General features: G+C 42.6%; 1 protein-coding gene across 5 annotated transcripts in view; it reads right to left on the bottom strand.

Annotated features, from left to right (window-relative positions):
- CAMTA2 (calmodulin binding transcription activator 2) overlaps positions 1–17,423 on the bottom strand; it is a 2,181,461-nt gene that overhangs the window by 101,478 nt on the left and 2,062,560 nt on the right. The gene's annotated exons all lie outside the window — the stretch shown is intronic.

Genomic DNA, 17,423 nt, shown 5'->3' with positions numbered 1-17,423 from the left:
TATTCCAAGCTTGGCACAGTTTTGAAAATTCTCCAACTCCAACCTTTAGGCCATGTTCACTTCTCATTTGTATGCAATATAACATTAGACAGTTTAGGAGGGTAGGCAAAGACTCCCTTCTCTCCAGTTTTTTCCTTATTGCACTGAACAAACACAAACTGAAAGATACATATACATACATAAATATGTAGTTATACATTTCATGATGTTTACAAGAGAGCGCAAGTTCTGATGTTGGGCAGACAGGCTGTCCAAGAATGGGTGGATGGCAGAAGGCTAATAAATATCCATTGCAGAGGGCTATCTTGTACAGCAGCTCATAGAATAGATATATGTATAGCATCCTGCCATCAAAACAATGGCAGTAATCAGCTGCTGGGAGAAATCCAAAGCACGTTATCCTTAACTATCATTGGAGGCCACAGCTGGAGAAAGGCCAAAGGGTTCAGAAGACTTCAATTACTGAAACACCAAGATGCAAAGGAGACTTGATAATTGGAAAATAGCTCAATAATTTTCATTGAAAATTTGAACTCAAGAGCAAGTGGTCAAGACATGCGTGTCCATAATGAAGACACTTCTGAAATGGGCACTGGAAGCACACTTTTGATGAAATTCCCGTTTGCAGCATTATTTCCAATGCCCAGTTAACAACCTGATGGCAAAAGGCAACATAGTTAGAAATTCATTTGGATAAGGTACACTTAGCCACTGCATGCCCCTCTTTACTTAGATCAAAGTGCACAATCAACTGATCTTGTTTCTCAGGTAACCTCTTTGTGTAAAACCTACTTTGGCAAGTCATAACAAGTGTGTGTAGTGCCTTCTCTTGTGCTTGGATTTTGCCATTAGAAAGAAAACTGGGAAATGAATACACTGGTTTAAGGATAATTCTGAAACATTTCAGGAGGAAATACGTGTCAGTCATAAAACATACCTGAGCCTTGTAAAAGGTCAAACAGCACTCCTTCTAACTAACAGCCTATGCAACAGAAATCCTGCAAGCAGAGGTTATAGTAAACTAAAAAGGGTAATCCAAAACAACACTTCAGAGCTGTCCCACCATCTGCATTAAATGGAGGATACACCAGCCTGTCTGTTGTGAAGTTCAAGTCTCTGAAAGAGGAGAAATGTTCCTTATTTTTTTGTTTACTGGGTAAGCCAGATGGAAGGAGGTGCCTATTTTCCTGGAGTGACTCAAAGATATTTTTTTTGGTTGCCTGTCATCACACAGTTTGTCACCTGACACTGGTGTTACCAAAAGATGAGGACTGTTCACAACTCAGTCTTATTCCTCTGAGCAGAATTACTAGGCAACTTCCTCAGAGCTGGACAAAGATCAAAGCCAGATCTGGGCTACAAATATGCCTCCATAAGGCTTTAATGTAGAGACATGCCTGAAACATGTAATTTCACTGCAGAATATGCAAAAATAGAGTGAAATGGGTGATTCAGACATGTAAAAACCTGCAAATTAACCACATATAGGGGTACCTCTCCCCACCTAGATGAAGAATCTGTTCTATTTTACAAAGAATATCTGCTATAAGAAACGCCTTCTGGCAGGTTCGGCCACCTCTGAGACTTCTGCTTGGAGATATGGTCGCAGCAATCATGCCCTGAAGTGGAATTCATTGTTACCTAGTGGAGGGGCTGTGGCTAGTTTCAGCAGGAATATGTTCCTGTGTTGCCAGGGACCTAAGAACTTGAAATGATATCCTTATCCATCATGTAAAATATGGATGAATGTTGCTTTTTTCCTCTGAATTTTGCTAGAAGGCACAGAATCAGAGTGAACAGCAGAAAGGCTTATTGAGAACTTCCCTGCTTATCAAAGGAACAGCATGTTCATTAGCTAGTTTTTACAGGACTGAATGAAGCACAAGAAGCAGTGGGGTTCATGGCCTCTCACCTCCTTGGCGCTCTACTTCCAGAAGACCCTAAACATACAGCTGTCCTATATCGTCAGATAGAGAATTGGACTAGAACAGGAAATGAGATATTCTGCAAGTGTGTTCACTACATCAGATATTCTAAAATGTTAAAGTGATTCACAGGTCTATGGCTTACTGCGTCACTCACAATACCTGTCTGCAAAAGGGTATGGGAGCATATTTAAGTGTCTCACCATTGCCTGGTTGTCTGACTTAAACATGAAGTTTTCTGAGCTCACCTCCTTCTCCAGAATTTGAAGGATGAGGGGAGAAACACTGACCTCAGTTCCAGCTGGTTTACATGCAGCCCACTTTCCTAGTGGCTTTACTTTCCCTGTGCTAGGGAGAAGTCAAGGTGAGCAATCAAATCAAACAGCAAATTATCCATCACTAGAAAATGCAGTGGCTTCTGCTGTTGGAAGAAAAGGTCAGTGATGAGCCTGGGAGAATCTGTCCACCATTCTACTGCCCGGTGAGAAGGGTCAGACATTAACAGCAGATTCATGACAGTGTGGATGACACTGCAGCCTCTAGCACTTCCGTGTCCACTGCAGTACATTCACCTGCATGCACAGAAAGTGAACTGTGAAGATGGATGTGTCTCCTGCTGTGATCTCACCCAAGCCGAGCCTCCTTTGTTGGAGGAAAAACTCTATCCATGTAACGAAAATTCAGTGTGCTAGATAAACAGAAGATCTCTTTGAGTTTACAGTAACCCAGCCAAGATCTGCCACAATGGGTGGGCTGATGCAAGGACCACTTCTAGGCAGCCTCTTCAGAAAGTCACTAGGAGGCAGTGATTCAAATAACTTAAACCAATAAGTTCATTCTCCTAAAAACTTTGCCAAATACTCTAGGTTGCAGAGGGGGATCATACAAAAAGTCTTTGTACTGAAAGTCAATCCCATCCCAAGTGAAATGAAGGGACCTTTCATGCAGACTCCAAACAATGATATATCAAAAGGGATCAATCATGTCCAGCAATACCACCTAGCTGCTGTCATACGACAGGGAAATGAACATCCAAACAATCACTGTCTGAAACTTGATGCATCATATGTGCTTGTTGCACTGGTTTATATCCAAAATGGTTTGGAAGCCACCCATTCTCTCTAGTACACAGAAAAGGGAATATAACTCACTGCTTCTCTACAACAGAGGGAAAATTCTACACTCCTTCTAAAGAGAAACAAACAACACTTCCTTGATGGATAGGGCCCTTTTCAGCTACAAGGGCTTATTCTTTCCGGGGTACTAGAAGGGTCAAGAAAGATTAGGAGGAAGTTGCAAGGTATCAAAAATGTCCTCCACGGTGGTTAATGTCTGTCTCTCCTACTGAAGACAATCAATTTATTCCTACCTGCCACAGAGGACAATTTTGAGAAGACAGGATCTAAGCTGGTATGTCTATTCATTTATAGGACAGCCTGAGCTATGTCTTTCTGCACAGTCACATGTTTGACCCTGCTGCCCTGGTACAGCATCAATTAAAAAAAATTACAGAAGGCAATAATCAAGTCCTCTGAAAAGGCTGTAATAAGGTCTTTTCCACATGATCCCTATACCCAGAATCAACAAACTCTGATGGGCCTTCCAGATATTCTGATGTGTGTACCAAGCTGAACTGAGGTGGGCTGCCAGCCACAATTCTGAGCTGAGATCCCAGATGACTACAGGCTTCTGAGTTTCCCCAAAAAACATAAGCTGACTGTGTTTTGCTTATTTTTACTATTTACTGCACTTTTTATTGCATGCCGCCTACTTTAATACTGTATTTAAATACTGTGTAATAAACTACACTGTTGTACTGCAATTGTCTGCCTTACTTTGCTTGTTAAATCATATTTTATTGCTGTTTTCAATGTTTGCAAAACGTATTTTGCTATTTTTACTGTTTAAGTATTTGCTGGTACTTTTCACTGTTGCAAAGCAATCTGTTCTGCTTGTTCTGGTTTTCCCGTCAAGCAGTGTTAAAATAACTGTATGTTAGCTGTATAAAACATTCTTTAGAATGTCCTTGCCGATTTTCTGCGGTTTAAAACATTTTTTTAGTGTCTCATTGCTATTTTTCCACTCTGTTAAACATTCTCTAATGTTTCCTGCCAAAACTGGAGTAGCTACTAGCTGTAGCACAGTCCAGATACAGGTTTGCTGCATCTGGGTCCGTTTGTAGTGGCTGTTTGTTCTGAGCACATTTTCCAGGTCATCTTTGATTGGAAAGGGCCTTTCTGCACTCTAGTGAGAGAAGTGTGCTGACTGGAACCTATCTCGTGAAGGATGGTTGGTCTAGGACTTGAAGTAAGCATCCTCATTGGTTCTTTTGAACCTTTTTAAAGTTTTTTTTCATGTTTTTAGCTTCTAGTATTTAAGCCCTGGATTTGAGCAGGTTTCTGCTTGTCTGCGCATCACACAGCATCGCTCACTGCCGTCCAATTGCGCACCATAGCCTGACAGATAAATTCAACAAGTTTTCCCTTAGATATAGCTGTACAACATTAGTGTAGCCCTTATCCTTAGTACTTTTCCAGTCAAAGAAATATTGCTTAGTGAGCTGTAACCTATTAAACCACCATTAAAAAAACTCTGCCAGAAATATCCATTCACTAAGCTCCTCCTTGATCGATCCTGAAAAGCCCCCCTTTGTGATAACAGTCTTCAACCTAGCATTATAGACAGTTGGACTACCCATGTTTCTCCTGCCAAACTTGTTGACTTGGGTCTCTTGAGGCAGTGTAACAACTGCCTCATGTACACCGACAACCCTCTACTAATAACTCACTCTAGTACAGAGTGCAAGAGATATATCTACATCAGGAATCTTGAATCCATGGTCTATCACACTCAAAACAATTACACTGAAAAGGTTGTCAACCCACCTACCACTACTCATACACGCAGTAAGCATCAAACCCAAAGATCAACATATGGGGAGGTTGTCTCAAAAAACTTGCAAAACACCAGAGACCTCCAAAATACAAGAATGCTACAACTAACACAGTTCCTACAACACCCATGACACACAGTAACACCAGTGTCTCACCTACCAAGCCCATAAGGCGTAACACTCCAAAACCAATTTTTCTTGTCATTGGAGACTCCTTAGTCAGACACATGGATGACCCATTCATCAGACTGGACAAGGAGAAAATCACAGTTAGCTGCCTGTCTGGTGCCAGGACCTGTCAGATCACGCATGTACTCAAGTCTCTCAACAAGTACCATTATGACTCTGTCATAGTTATTGGAGTCAACAACCTGAGAGATACCTCACTGAACTATATGGAGAGAGAGACATGACTCAGCTTTCTGAGTATTTGTCCCAGGCAGGTATGTCCCTAGCCTTGAGCAGCATACTACCCTCACCTAGAATGATGCCACAGTATAAACAAAAAATTATTGATTTCAATAATTGGTTTAGTTTTTGATGTCATTCAAAGGGGATCCGGTTCCTGTCAGCCTGGGAAGCCATGGTTGACAAACCTTGCTGCTTTGCCAGACACGGTTTGCACTAGGCTTTTGGCTGCTGGCAAAGGCTCTTGCCACCCTCATAGTGCCTTATTTAGGCAAGCTCTCAAAAACAAACTTACCGATGTGAAATTTGCCAATCATAACAAAAGGGTCATGCTGCTAAATGCTAGGAGCCTAAATCAAAAACTGCACACCCTGGAAGCACTTCTATCACTGGAACATGTAGATGTCTGTGCAGTCACAGAAACCTGGTTCAAGGCCTCAGAGAGTACCCTATCCTTGCAAGGCTACAATGCCTTCCACACCTTCAGACCAGAAAACGAACGTGAGGGAACCAAAGGAGGTGGTGTTTCAATCTACATTAGATATTAAAAGATAAATTCATTTCCCATCTTGTTAGACTGGACAACTCCATGGAGTTACTCCAAGTTCAGGTTACGGTGGGTAAGACCCCAATTCAAGTCATAGCCATATCTCCCTCCATGGATCATGATGTGCACAAAGCCTACTTGACCAAACTGGAGTCAATCCAAATATTACTGAACACTCTGGTTATGGGGCATTTCAATTATCCCACCATCAACTGGGAAACCTACTCTAGCCCTAACTCCCTAGAGCAAAGGTTCCATGACTTTGTTAATTCAAATGCCCTGGAACAAATTGTTCATACCCCGACAAGAGGAACAAACATACTAGATCTGGTTCTCACTAACATGTCTAACAGATGCACTGCCGCAACTGTCGGAACCTCATTAGTTAAATCTGACTACAAATCAGTCACCTTTGAGCTGGCACTAACATCAGAACTCACAAAGGGTGAAATCAGACTAAAAAACTTCACCAAGGCAAACTATATCCTCCTAGGTGAAAGTATAAATGCATTCCAAGTCCCACCCCTAGCTGGAAGTGGTAACTACATCGAAGCTTACAATAAAGCCTTGTACAATCACTTGCATAACAGTATAGACTCAGCTGTACCAGAAGTAATCAAAGCCACAGCCCCAAGTAAAAACAAGTCACCATGGTGGGCATCCAGCAACAACAAACTTTACAATAAACGCAAGAAGTTGTTGTCCAAGAAAAAACAAAGCCAAGGCCCCAACAATGAAAAAGCACCCTCCTCAGCCTCAACAGGTTAATAAGACAACTTGTCAAATCCTCTAAGGGCTTATTTGAGAAAAGCTTAGCAAGCACAGCTAAGGATAACCTTAAGGCCTTTTACATCTACGTATGTAGCCTAAAAGGTAGGACCCAAGCATGTGCAGAACTAATGACTAATGGTATCACACACACTGACCCCACAGAGACAGCAAACCTACTAGCAGATAGGTGTGAAAATTTCACTCCCTTATCCCCTCAAAACATATCACAAACCTTCCCCCAACCCCACCCCCCATCCTACATATTTGAAGATTGCAGGTCATTAAAGCCTTGTCCAAGGCAAAAAAACACAACCTCTATGGGAACAGAAGGTATCTCAGGCTGTCTTCTAAACAGGTTAAAACATGAACTAGCATCACCATTAAGTATCTTTTTTAATCACAGCTTAACCACAGGCTTTGTTTCTGTGAAATGGAGAAAGTACAGTTGTGTACACTTACCATAAATGTAGATGTTCGAGTGCATTCACTGTTGCAGTCAATACATTTGGGTAATCTGCTAGCAGGTTGCCCTCAGTCGGCCTGATTAACAAAGTGAAATCACATAAAGAACGGGTGAAAGCAAGACGAGTAGCACACCAATAAATCCCAAAAAATTTAATGTAGTAAAGCGCTTTTCGTTTGCTCTAGTGGCAAACTTCCTCAGACATTTGATACTCAGTATGGGTATACATAGCTTCTAATCCAAGTCAATTAACCAATTAAGCAATTAACATTCACAACTAACAACTTTTTTAGTAATAATACCATCCACTGAGAGGTTTGAAAACATTCATAGATATGTTAAAAACCACACTATAAAGAACGTGTGAGAAGCATATACTTCAAAACGTGGTCAAAATATTAACTATAAAAAATATATACAAACTTAAACTGTGATAAAATTTTTATACAAATAAGTGTAAAAAGCTAACTTAAAGAATGCTAGCGTTCTACATTGCTACTCCTTATATAAGCTGTTAAAATTATACTCAATCTGTATTAAAATACAGTTACAGATTGAAAAAAATAAAATAAGTAAATTTGTTCTTTTACCTCATTACCCCTATCCAATAATAAAATCATCTCATAAGGCTCTTGAGTTTTAACACACTACTCAGGCTACAACTTTCATTTATCCCTGGTGGGTTATAAGCATTAAGTCTGATCTGCCAGAATAACTCCAATTCTTCCAATCGTAGTGGTGTAGGGCCACCTCTTTCATCTAATACTGGCTGGTCAATAACTAGGAACCTAAAGTAATGACTCGGGAATTCAGCAATATTCAGGCTTGCACCCAGGAATGTAATTTTTTGAGAGGGTACCAGTTGTGATTTCTTTTCATTTAAGGTGTACCCTAGACAAGTTAGAACCCTTTTTACAAACGCCAGATGCTTTAGAAGAATGTCCTTGTTTTCTGCCTGAATTAGACAATCGTCCAGGTATGGATATATTTGAATATTTCTTTGCCTGCAAAATGCAATTACTGGAGCCAGGCACTTTGTGAAGACCCTGGGCACAGTAGATAAGCCAAAGGGCAGAGCAGAGAACTGGTAATGCAAGTAGCCTGCTTTGAAGCGGAGGTATCTTCTACAAGATTCCCTGATTGGGATATGCAGGTAAGCCTCTTTTAAGTCTAGAGTTAACAACCAGGCATCTTTGCCTAGCATAGGAAGTAACTGTTGAAGAGTCAGCATCTTGAATTTTGGAATGTCCAGAAATGTGTTTAGAGTAGATAAGTCCAGAATTGGACGCCATGATTTGTATTTTTCTGGGTACCAGGAATAGTCTTGAATAGAAACCTTGTCCTTTTTCCTCTTCTGGTACTGGTTGAATAGCCCCCATGTTCATGAGGGACAGTACTTGTTTCTGGGCCTCTGCCTACTGATTTGGGGGCAGGTCTGACCATCCGTTTGGGATTGGCAGCGTGTGGAAATTAAATCTGTATCCCTGGGATACTACATTTAAAACCCATTTGCCCTGGGTTATAAGTTGCCAGTTTCTTGCATGAAGTGCCAGTTTTCCCCCCAAGGGGGCGGCTAAAAGGTAAGTGCTTGGTGAGTGTAGAGGGAAGTCATTGAGACTGTTTACCATAGGGAGGTACCTTGTTGTTTCCAGATTTGGAGGTGGAGGCACCCCATTGTTTTGTTCTAAAAGTCCCTTGTGACTGAAACCTGGAGCCTTTGGAATGTCTGGGTTTGACTTGAGCGGCTCTCGAAGGAACTGGAAAGGACTAGTTCTTAGTAGGCCAGTGCCTACTAAATCTTGGCGGTTGCACTTGTAAGAAGTCTTGCACAGTTTGCATAGATTTAGCTTTATCTTCCATCTATTTTAAAACTTCTTCAGCCTTATTACCAAAGAGACGGTCCTGTTGTAAGGGAGCATCCAACAATGTTGCTTTAACATGATCAGGCAGAGTTTGCTCTTTGAGCCAAGCATGCCTTCTTAGCACAGGCCCAGTTACAGCAGCCCTGCAAGAGGCCTCCAAAGAATCAAAACTACATTGCAAAGTATGTTTTCCAACTTGTTCAGCTGAATGCAATAAATCCTGTAAATCTTTATTTTCCACACAGTCAGAAATTAACATCATTTTCTGTTTAAGCAGTCCCATGATATGCTGTTGATATTTAAGCATATGAAATTGACAGTTTAAAGCCCTGATTGCCAAGGTTGCAGAAGTGTAAACCTTCTTACCCCATCTATCCAGCACCCTGGAATCCCTATCAGAAGGAGTAGGATTTTTATCAGTAGAGGCCTTAATGCCCTTGGGACCCTGAGAAATGGTTTCAGAATCTGCAATAGGATTTTTGAAAAGGAATTTGTGGGAGTCAGGAACCCTGTAGTATCTGTCTGGCTTACAAGGAGCCGGAGGCAGAGAATCAGGAGCCATACTAGATTCTGAAAAAAAAACATCATCAACAATGTCTAAAACAGGAGATATAGCCAAAGGCCTATCCTGAGGAAGAAGAAGAAAATCCCCAAGTCTCTTTTTAGATTCAGAGAAATCCTGACTTTCCCAATGGAAATGTTCTCTTAAGGTATGTAAAGTTTCCATAAAAGAAAAATCCTCAGGGCGGGGAAGCAGAAGGAATGGAGTCTTCTGCATCAGAGCCCTCATAAGTAGGTATAGACAAATCCTGTTCATTAGAAGAGTCAGAAGAAATAGAATCCTGTCCAGAAGATTCATAATCAATGTCTTGCCTAGGCCTCTTAGAAGGAGGGGGTTGGCTACCCCTGATCAGAGTAATTAAATCTTCGGCCATTTTGATCATTTGTTTTTTAGGAATAGGGGCTTGCACATGTGGCCCAGGTGTCGATTTTTTAGACATAGATTTAGATTTTGGCTTTAGTTTTGAAGATGGCGTCAGTCTAATATACAAATCTGTAGGCCTGAAAACACCATCAGAAGACGGTGCCTGCACAGTGGCTCTGGACCCATCTAAGGTACAGACATCCGCTGGTTCCATAATTGAAGCATTTCGTGGCATACTGGACTCTGAATGGGTCTCAGTAGAGGCCTGCGAAACAGAAGTAGCGGGTATCAGGGGCTGCGAAAGCACCTCACTGAGTACCGGCGAACTGGTGACTGGCTTAGGAGAAGCGTTGTCGTCAGTTTTGGACCTCGACGGCCTGTCTCTATCTTTTTCTTTGCATTTTTTTAGGTATTCTGGTAGTCGGATTGCTAACAGACAACATTTCTGGATAATTAAATCATGAGCCAAAATATTTAGAGGTAAAAATATACCGACGTTTAACCGTACGTTGATTAAATTTAGCACAAAACCGACAGCAAGGTACGTTGTGGTCAGGGCCTAGGCAAGGAATACAGTACAAATGAAAATCCTTATGAGGTATTTGCTTCCCACAAGTAATGCAATTATTAACTTTTACTGACATTGGTAAGGAGCAAGAAAAAGTTTCCCCAACGAGGTACTTAGCTTTTAGTTGAAGACTTCGGTTCTGAAACTCGAAAACAAAAATTTCAGGATGGGGGATGGCTGGGAGGAAAGGTGAGGATGAAAATGGACAACACAGATGCCGAGTTATGGTAAGTACATAACTTCTAAATCTGATGTTGTCCTTTTCATTCTTCCTCACTATTGGGTCAGAGTCTCCAGTTATGCTACTCTCGGGTGGCCTCAAGGAAGGATATGCCGGAGCACTTTTGAGCCAAAAGAAGCTCTACTTCTGGAGACAATGTCCAATTTATAATGTATTGCAAAGGTATGAGTCTTTGATCAAGTGGCTGCGGCATAAATATCATCACTCAACACTTTAGAGGAGAAAACCAATGTTGTAGCCATAGATCTGGTAAAATGGGAGGATGAGGCAATTTCAATCCAGTTTTTGAATAAATTAGTGAGATACAGTCAGTAATTCACTTAGCCAATGTGACTTTGAAAACTGCCTTGACCTAGCCAGTTAGATGAGAAAGAAGTAAATAGCTGGATCAGACTTTCTGCACTATTTTGTTCTACAAAGGTAGAACCATAGTTGCTTATGAACATCAAGCAGATGCAAAATAGATGTCCGCAAGGCCTCCATGGACGTGCCTTCAACACAGGATTCTGCGGCTTCTGATACAGTACCCTATATCCAAGGTGGCAGAGCCCAGGCATTCGTCCAGGCCAAAGGAGGCCCAGCGATAGTAGCAGGCCTTGCTGTGTTGGCCTTTTTTCTTGGCGGTTCGACAGGCAAGTCAGAAGGTCCCTCCAAACCTAATGCTAGCTATTTCAGACAATGGTTCTCAAGATACAGGTTGAGTACGTGAAGTCTGCTACGTAAGGTCTTAGGTACAAAGGCCTGGCAGATATGGCAGGCCATGTAGTAGTGTGATTTGCCTAAACAGAACAAACAGAGTTTGTGGGTGTCTTTGTGTAGAATTTGACAACTGCACTTACACTTTCCCTTTCTGGATTACATGAACAAGCACTAACATACAATGACTGAAAAAGGTTCCCCAACAGGGTTACTTATCTGAGTTTCTCGAGTGTCCGACAGCCGAGAAGGCAGGAACACCTGATGTTCGACTGGCGGCAGAGAAGTTCTGAAGTTTGGTGTGCGCAGACATCACTTTTATGGCCCGTGCTCTTCTAGCCATGTCAAACGTCCCACGCACCATACAGTGACTGCAAATGTTTGTATACTGGCCGGACGTTTGGGTAGCAAGAGGAGAAAACCCAACTATACAGAATACTGCAACATGTGAATAGAAAGACATCTTTGGGATCAATGGTAGATGGTGGTAAGCATAAAGGAGACCTGAGGGCCAATCATGAACTACAGCATCCTTTGGGAACTCCTTCCAGAGGGGGGATCAGAGCGAAGTGCTTGCTGCACTTACTGGTTTCGGAGGATCCAAAGAGGTCACAGCAAGGTTAGCCCCAAAGGCCAAAAATCAAATTTGCCACTGACTGATTGAGGGACTACTCGTGAGGTGTCAGAATGGACCTGCTGAGTTTGTCTGCTTGAACGCTGGATATCCCTGGTACATGTGTTGCAACTAGAAAGCAGTCTAAAGATCTTACCAATTCCCAGACCTTCATGGCCTCTCTTCATAACGAGTAAGAACAGGTTTCTCCTTGCTTGCTGATATACCAGCCTACAGACATGCTGTTGGTGTGCATTGCAATCATCCCACGGGGAGGGTTGCAACTTTAGAAAAACAGCTCTCATATCCAGGACATTGGTATGCAATCTGGTCTCTGAGGAAGACCACGTGCCTTGGGCCATCTTTCAATCGAAATGCCCCCACCCTAATTGGGAAGCATCTGTGGTCACTGTGGCTGGGGGAGGGGGGGAAGTCTGCCCCAGAACAGATTTTTGAATGAATCCACCATAAAGATGACAACTGCAAATTGAAGTCAACTTGATAGGAACAGATAATTGTTGGCAAAGAATAGACCACTGAACAGCCGAAGTCTATTGGAAGACTGTCATAAATAACCTTGCTAAGGGCACTAGGACGATGGCAGCTGACATACAGCCAAGGGTTTGAAGAATCAATCTCACTGAGGGAGATGGTAAAGAAATTATTTCCCGTACTTGGAGTCTCAAGGGCACTATACCATGAGGAGTCAAATAATCTATCTGGTGCATTGTATCCAGGACCACACAGATGAATTCCAACCTCTGAACTGGGGAGAGGTTCAATTTAGCAAGGTTTATGGTAAGGTCCAGGTAGCTGAAGATCTGAAACAAGCAGTCCCCGGCCTGAAGTAGCTGATGCTGGGTTGGAGCAGTGAGAAGCCAGTCATCCAAATAGGGAAACACCTGGAATCCTTTCAGCCTCAAGTGAGCTGCCATTACTGCCATGCATTTGGTAAACACCCAGGGGGCTGTGGTGAGTCCAAACAGCAGAGCGGTGAACTGGTAATTACTGGTTCCCAGCCTGAAGTGCAAGTGACTTCTGGCATGTCTGTCTGTTTTTATGTGACAGTACACTTCCTGAAGGTTTATCAAGGACATCCAATCATCCTTGCTCAACAGCGATGAACAGTTGGCAGAGCTTCAGGAGCACTGATAGGGCTTGTCAGAGAAAGGTTCTCTGAAATTCTGTGGACCCCCTCTACCTCTGGGGTGGTGTCTTTTTCACCACCTCAATGATTTCTGTGTAAAGTGCACTGAGGGGTAGAAAAATGATCCCAACAGCAGACAGCATCTTTCCTTCCTGCTCGCTGTAGGTAAGAGTCTCTTTGGCAGACGGCCCATTGAAGGGGGCATTGACAAAGGATGCCTTAAAGGATTCCGCTAAGTCACAAAGCCTCATCCAGGCATACCTTTTGACTGCTATACCTGAGCCAGATGTCCTTGAGGTACCCTCCGCTGAATGAGAGCTGGGGTCTATATCATATGAGCGAATCGCACAAATTGCGAACGTTCATAATATCGAACATACCGGACCTCAAACTTCCTATTGTGGGGGGCTGCACCCCACACACACCCCCGCTAAATATATATTCCAGTTCCAAGATCGCACTACAATGAGGAAAGGGCAAATATCCCATTTTTCACTGTATCACGATCTCAGAAAAAGCACTTCGAGGTCCAGTACATTCGATATTAGGAGCGTTTGCAATTTGTGTGATCCGCTCATATGATATAGACCTGAGAGCTGTGCCTCATGGAAGAGTTGGACACGGAAGCAAGAGTAGCCAAGTGGGGAGATACTTTCTTGAAACCCTCATCCATCATGGTCTCTGCAAGAGAGTTGGACAGCTCCTTAACCAAATTTCTCTGCAAAAACTGAAATGTGCCAAGTTATTTGACGATCTCAGTGCAAATGTAGCAGAGATGTAAATGCACTTACCAAACCTGTCCATCACTCACGACTTCTTGTTCGGTGGATGGACAGATGAGCTCTGTTTGGCTAGCTCATTCTTGGTGGCTGCTGCTACAACTATGGCATCAACAGGAACACCCTTGGCCCAATGAAGTCTGCCTTAGGGGGAACTAGAAACCCATTTGGGGATTGGTTTGATAGTGTCTGGCTTTTTCCAATCCCAGCAGGAGACTAAGTCAATACAGTTGTCAGTTGGGGGGGGGGGGGTCAACCAAGATGTAGATGGGCCTGTCCCGAAAGCATACAAAAACACAGACTCTTCAGAAGGAGGAGTTTGGGCCAACCAGCTATCTTTCTGCTAAGGATCTCCAAGGTGTCTCCAAAGGCGACATCATCAGTTGGTGATCGTGGGAATCCTTTTCCCTCATCAAGATCTGTGTCTTCTATGAGTGACATTGGGGAATCAATGTGCCTCATTTTGCATGATTTCTTCCGAAGAACCTCCTCTGTGGGGTGTTGGAAGAAAGGGTAGCTTCCTCGGGGGGGACTTGGAGACTCCTCGAGGAAGGTTGACCCTGGACAGGGATGATGGGCTCAGCATCCAAATCCAGTGAAGGAGGACTGGAGGCAAAGCAGGTCAGATCTCTGTGAGCAGAAAAAGCCCTTTCCACAATCTATAAGGCTGACGGACCAGGAGAAACTCCCTCCATCTCCCTCGAAGCCAAGGCACGAAGCATGGACAGGAATCACCCCGAACCCACGGTCCTCAGACAGGATTGGACCTGAGCTGGCTAGGGCCAAAGCACTGAGAGGAAGGGATGAGTCTGAAAAAGAACTCAACCCTTCACCCTGGATCAGAAACCAACCTCTCGGCTCTGAGACCCACTCTGATCAAAAGATCTCAGAGCAGACCTAGTCAGAGTAGCTGTCAGAATTGAGGAAGGAAGCTTCCTCTGATCTGAAGAAGACTGTCTCAGGAACCTAGAATCCTGGGACTTCAAAGTCGGTGGTCAGATCAGAGAAGGAGACTGGATCATAGTAGTGGGGACACTCACTGATCCAATTGGGAAGAAGCTGACAATACCTCCATCTGGATCTGGGTTTTGAGAAACGTCCACATCATTCTATCCATATCTATATCTGATAGACTCCTTGAGGATCTAGAGGAAGCAACCAAAGTAGGTCTGGAGTAGGTTTGGAGCAGTTTCGAGGATAGTGTTGCAGAAACTGCCCTGATGGCAAACTCTGGAGTTCGGGTCCTAACACTCGGATCCGAGGTACAAGAAGTTGACCTAGGAGAGGCAGTCACATGAGAGGTGCCTGATGGATCTGATGGGCACTTTGGATCCGAAGGGCAGAGGTAGAGCTTAGATCCAGCAAATTCAGATCACAGACCTTAACAGTCTTGGCTGCAGGCACCAACGAAGTTCTGGAAGCCTTATGGGAGTGTTTCCTCAGCTCTGAAGACCCAGAAAGGTTAGCTAAGGGGGTTTGAGCCCATGATGATGAGGATGAAGCAGGCAATAGACCTTTTAGGATAGGTTTGCCCCTGCAGTCAGCGATGACTCGGGAGTTGAATCACTCACAAATATGACAGTCTGACCACAGGTGATCTGGCCCTAAACAGTACAAACATTCACTATGTAGGTCAGAATGAGGGATCTTATACCTGCATTCCGAGCACCGCTTGAAACCTGCAGGCTTACCTGACACGATACATGAGAAAAACATTTTAACTATGTCTATAATTATAGATCCAACACCAAAAGCACACTAATACCACACTACAACAACATAGCAGCTAAACTAGACGCTACCAATAGCAAAACACAAACAAGAGAATTTTTTTTTTGTAATTCACTCTAAAGGGAATAAAAAAGAAAAGCGGAAGGTAGAAATGTCAACCGTGTGGAGATAGAAGAAGGAAGGAAGGGCAAACACACTGACTAGTCTCTAAAGCCTGTGAAACATGAAAGGGAGTGGAGGAGACTATAGCAAACAAGACAATAAATAAAAATAAGAAAGAATAAGTATAATAAGGCAAAAAACACTAGACTTATCATCACCCAAGATCAAGACCAGGAATCCATGTCATACCAGCTATGCGGCAAATGAGATTTGAGGAAGTTACAGAGATGGTGGAGCTTTATGGGTAGGGGGAGGAGCTCAAGACTAGGATCCAAGTTTAAGAAATGCAGCCAAGTCAGATCCAAGGGTCAGATCCATAACCCAATAGTGAGGAAGAATGAAATGGACACCATCAGATACAGCAAACAAGTCAGTTTCTGACTGAAATGCATAATGTCTAACAGAACAAGGGATCACTTGGCAGTTCCTTTTCCCCAGTACACTGTCAGTCTGCCTTGTACAGTTTGTTTCTAACAATACAGGAATATGCACAGTAAAAACATAGTAAAACACAAATCTCAACAAGCATGCCTTACAGTGTCACTTCTCTTAAAGTTTCTTCATTAAGGAGCAAAAGCAGCTAATTCATCTACAGGTGGTTTCAAATAAGAATGACTGCTGCTATCAATAATGAGGAATGGCAAGACTCTTCTCACAAGTAAAGGGGGCAGAATTCACTAATGGTGGAGTTCGACCTAACAGACTCATATGCCTTAAAGTTAGTTTATGAAGTAGCTATGGCAACTAACTCATCTGCTGGTGCATTCAAATATGTACTTAAATATCTCTCACTAACATCAATACGTTGTTTGATACAGCTTTTCTCAATGCATCTGTCAAGGTATGCTGCTTATGCTGCTCATGTAATTTTTATACAGGCTTCCTAAATTTTCATTTAACAGTACATACCTTTACATTTCCTACTTCATCTGGTAAAACTAATGGAAGAATAATATTTTAAAATATATTTAATGACATTTCAAAAATCATTGTTGTGTGCTTTTACATCTTGTAGAAGTTGAGCTGATCACAAGCAAAAACCTCTACCCCAAGCCAATACAATTCAACTTGAACATATCTCTTCTGTTGTTAGCACCACTGCTGTTAAAAAAAGGTTAGCCTTCTCCATGCTGGTACCATAAGGGTGATGGGTGTTGTATTTCCTGTTACAGAAATCTGTGACAGTATAATCTGGGGACCAAATTTTCTCACAGGTGAATCACACAATTATCAGTGAGGAACTACCTTAATCAAAAAGATCAAAGCATGGGCTTATCACTTCTTTAATGTCTCCAAATATTTTGGGTTTCTAATACCATGACGGGAATTGATTCCATTCCTAAGTCAAAGTAGTTCATGAAATTAGTATTGTTTCAGTCTTTGATGTCAGCCAGAAGTGCTCTTCGCAGCACCTGGAATGTGCCCAGTAATGACTCCTTCTGAAATTCGTATAGAGTTACATGTACTGGTAACATATCTAAATACGACTGTAGATTTTATAAGACCTGTTGCTCCTACTACAACTGGAACTGTCTGGGTATCATTCTTCCACACAGCTCTCGTTTCTGCCTGCAAATCCTGATATTTTATGACTGTGTGTCTCTCTGTATGCAAGATACTGTAGCCACTGGGTGTAGTGATTTCAATGATCAATGCTATTTTTTTCTTCTTTTCATGGACCACTATATCTAG

Source organism: Protopterus annectens, chromosome 7.part0 (assembly GCF_019279795.1).
Source record: "Protopterus annectens isolate FY-2018-M chromosome 7.part0, PAN1.0, whole genome shotgun sequence".
NCBI classification, from domain to species: Eukaryota; Metazoa; Chordata; order Ceratodontiformes; family Protopteridae; genus Protopterus; species Protopterus annectens.
Note: the sequence above shows the minus strand (reverse complement) of the source record. Positions and strands in the feature narration are given on the sequence as shown.